Source organism: Lycorma delicatula, chromosome 7 (assembly GCF_047948215.1).
Source record: "Lycorma delicatula isolate Av1 chromosome 7, ASM4794821v1, whole genome shotgun sequence".
In the NCBI taxonomy this organism is placed as follows: domain Eukaryota; kingdom Metazoa; phylum Arthropoda; class Insecta; order Hemiptera; family Fulgoridae; genus Lycorma; species Lycorma delicatula.
Genome location: NC_134461.1, coordinates 82,006,146 through 82,010,259, shown reverse-complemented (window position 1 = coordinate 82,010,259; position 4,114 = coordinate 82,006,146). Strand labels below are relative to the sequence as shown.

General features: G+C 31.4%; 1 protein-coding gene across 3 annotated transcripts in view; it reads left to right on the top strand.

Moving 5' to 3' along the window:
* The first annotated feature begins 94 nt into the window (after window positions 1–94).
* Window positions 95–4,114, top strand: part of mmm (missing minor mitochondria) — a 129,172-nt gene continuing 125,152 nt past the window's right edge. For all 3 annotated transcript variants that reach the window (XM_075371445.1, XM_075371444.1, XM_075371442.1), the window contains exons 1-2: window positions 95–213; window positions 1,676–1,732. The gene's annotated coding sequence lies outside the window, so the exon portion shown is untranslated. The remainder of the gene's footprint in view (window positions 214–1,675; window positions 1,733–4,114) is intronic.

The following is a 4,114-nucleotide window of genomic DNA, read 5'->3' as shown; positions in this document are numbered from 1 at the left end:
TTAATTAATTTCTAATTATTTAAATTGTACCAATTTTTAGTTTTGTGTTTACAATTATGATTACTTTGAAAACATACTACTTTAATTTACTAATTGTAATTTAATCCATTAACCTATTAAATGTCATATTTTTTAATGGAAACTACTTACTGGATCATTAGTATAGAGTATTATGTAAATATGTGTTTTTGTCAAGACATCAATTCTTGTTACGTAAGTAGTATGTTTAAGATAATATTTATTTTACATAATTAGAATTATTTTAGAAAAATTATTTGATATATTTTTATCGTTTGTTTTTTGAAAGGTATGATTCTTACATATTGTTTACATTCTTTTTACATAGGTTGAGGTGAAATTTTGAGTGTTTAAAAAATACTACATATTTAAATGTAAATGCTCCTTAACTTCATACCTTAAATGAAATAATCTTTTTTTTATGGGATTACCTGTTAATTTTTTAAATGCCAAAATTATTTTGTTATTTATTGAGAAAGACAACATTGGTAATCTATGATTAATCTGTGGTTTCAGATTATATCTTATCCTTGATATCTGTATTGTTTAATTTTATAATATGCTACTTCCTGAGTTGTTTAGGTATCTGGTTATAAAGGGGGGGATACTTTCTTACTTTGAACTCTGTCAATGAGTTTCAAAATGAATATCAGGGTTTTAAAGTTATGTAGTATTTATTAAGTTTTACTTACATTGATGAACTATACATAAACGAAAGAGCAACTCAAACAATTTTTCTTATTACTGTTCATTATGAGCACCTTTCATCACACAGCACACATATAGCTGATATGAGAGTTCATTCCATACTTTAATCAGCAAGTCTGGAGTAATTGATGCGACAGCTGCTTCAATCCTGTGTCTCAAGTCTGGTAGGTCAGCTGATAACGATGGCGTATACACATGATCATTTAAAAACCCCAAAGAAAAGAATCTCACAGGGTCAGATCAGGCGAAATGTGGAGGCCATGGCAAACAAGCATTGTCATCTGGTCCCCAGCAACCAATCTGATGGTTGGGGAGAATTTCATTCAACCAATCGCATACAGTGTTATGCCAATGAAATATCAGTATGAACGAGACTCCCCAAAACTGTTTTTTGTGCCATATCCCGATGGCAAGTTTAGAGGCCATTCTTTTTTGCAGAAACAAGTGTGTCTGGAATGAAATATCATGATATACTACAAATATGGTTCTTTCCTCAGCTGCAATATGAACCACAGAATTTTATTTGGCACTTGTTTACTTCCTCGCTGGCATAATGCTGTTTGTGATTGGTTGAATGAAATTGTCCCCAACTACTGGATTGGTTGTCACAGACCAGATGGCAGTGCTTGTTTGCTGTGGCCTTCATGTGGGCTTGATCTGACTCTGTGTGATTTTTTGTCTTACAAACCTTTCTTGACAACATTTTTTAGTAAACTAATTACCAAAACACTATTGTATATATTTTCAGGAATATAATTTTAGTGTGAAACAAAATTGCTTTGATTTTTCTTAATAATTCAATTGCAGTTCATAGTAATCAGTAAAAAATAAACTGTATTGCTCATTTTATGTAATAGCTATAAAAATAATTATGATAATTTACTTTGATGACTAGAAATAAATCTGGTTGAGGTAATTAAATGATCTGATGTAATTTTTATTTTTTCAGACTTATACTGACAACATAACTACTGATTTTAAAATATATGGGAAAGGAATTAATTATGTAGGTACTTCTTAAAACACTCGTACTTAAAAGAATGTAATGAAAAGGTGAAGGTGGATTCAATGATTTTATTAAAACAAATAATAATGTGATAGTAATAATTGTAAATATGTTTAATGTATTTAATTTAATCAATGAATTCACCTAAAGCATTAAATATAAGAAAAAATGTCTTATTTTTTAGATTTATGATCTGTTCATTAAGAAGAATGTATTTTTGTGGAGGTAACACCATTATAATTTCTTTCTTTCTTTTTTTAATAATACATTTTTCTAAATTACACGAGTCAAGATGTAAACTTTTCAGAAGTGTATGGAAAATACAAGGTGATTCCAGAAGACTGGAAAAAGGGAATATCCTATTTTTAAACAAGGGGACGGATGTAGTATAGTAATTAGAGGTTTTCACACTACTTTTACACATTGTGAAGCTGTTTGAAAGGATATTTGAAAACTGTATCAGATGGAAGAATGTGTGGGGTTGGAAGAGAAACAGATGGGATTCAGATATGGCAGATCCATTACAGATATAATATTTGTGCTGTGACAAATGAGTGAGATGAAGTGGGATTATAACAAATTAGTAATGGTGTTTCTGGTCATAGTAAAGGCATGGATAGGTAATTATGTGGCAGGTGTTAGAAGAAAGAAATGTGGGTAAAGCACAAATGCGGATAAAGCACAAATCTGGATGAAGCCTGGTAAGGTTAGATTGGTTTGAGATAGTGAATGATTTGAGTAAAGAAATTTTAATATTTCCACTTTTGTTTATAATAACTATGGATGGAAGAAATTTATAATATTAGAAATATTTGCAAACAACCTGGTTGTATGGGGGTAGTCTGAAAGCGATGCAAAGTGTGCAGTAAGTGTGTGGAGTTAAGAAATTCAGAAATGTTGTATGCAGTTTAGTGCTGAGAAGAGTAAAGTGATTGTGCTAGACAGAAAAAGGGATATTCAATGGATATAACTATGAATGATAGATAAATAGAAAGGGTAAAAGAGTTTACTTATTTGGGAACAGTTTTTTCTCAGGATGGTAGAGAATGATTAAAGAAATAAGTACAAGAGTACAGAAGAAAAATGGATTTTATCAGAATATAAGAAGTCTGATCTGGAACAAGCAAGTATCTTTGCAATGTAAGATAAAGCTAGTGTTGTGTTAGTGTGCCAGCTCTTACCTACATGATAGAAAACTGGAAAAGTGGTAGAAAGATGAAGGGTCGAGTACAGTCAGCAGAAATGAAATTCAAAAGAAGCACACTAGGGAAGAGAAAAAGGGATAGGGTAAGGAGTAGTATGATTAGAAAGGAACTGAAATTTGGAAATCTTGTAAAGTCAATTGGAAGATCAGAGTTCAGGAGGTTTGGCATATTGAAAGGATGGATGAGGAAAGATTACCAAACAGAATGATATAGGCAGAGGAAACGGGTTGAAGTCGAGGGGTAGACCAAGAATGAAATAGATGATAATATGATGCTGGAGGAAGTGCACAAGAGAGGGGATGTGGTGAAGTAATGGAAGGGAGATGGTTCTTGGATGGAGGCAGATGGAAAATTTTGTAGAAGGCCCAACCTAAGAAAACTTTGATTAAAAGGAACTGAAAATGATGTTGATAAGTCAGATGTAAACTGAAAGTATAAATATAAAGGATTATATAAATGGCACGTTGTTGTTACAAGTATTTCACCAAAATAATGTTACATTAATTTTTAACCTGAGTATACTAAAATTGTAAAATTATAAGGCAGAAGATAAAGAGATTTTTAAGAAATGTATTAAAATCAGTTGTGTAAAGTCTATTCAGTTATGTAACAGGAGATATAAGAGTAATGGGAGGCTGGAATGACTTTGTAAGAGAAGGAAAAGAAAAAGAAGCTGTTAGAGAATATGGACCAAGTTAAAGAAATAAGAAGACTAGGCTTTTAGAATATCAACTATACTCATGACTGCGAACACCCAAAAAAAAAAGGAAAAGGGACAGATGGATGAGCCCAGGAAAAAGAGGAAGGTAACATTTCCAGAATGTAATGGGTAGGCAGAGATATTGGAACCAAATTATGGAGTGCAAAACATAGCCAGGAGTAGACATTGATTCTGACCACAACTTAGTTAAGGGTGACATACAGGGAAGTTAAATTAATGAGAATATAAATAAGAAGAATGATTGAATACAGACAAGCTAAATGAAGTTGATTAAAGTTAAAATTTGAAAAATATCATAGGTATTCTTCAAGTGAATATAAGTTATACAGAAAATTCATTGGAAAATGAATGGATAAAGTGAGAAAAGAAATAATTAAAGCAGAAGAAAAGACAAGACAATGGTTAGTAAATTAACAGTAGAAAACAAACAACGGTAGCTGTTGAGCAAAAATAAAC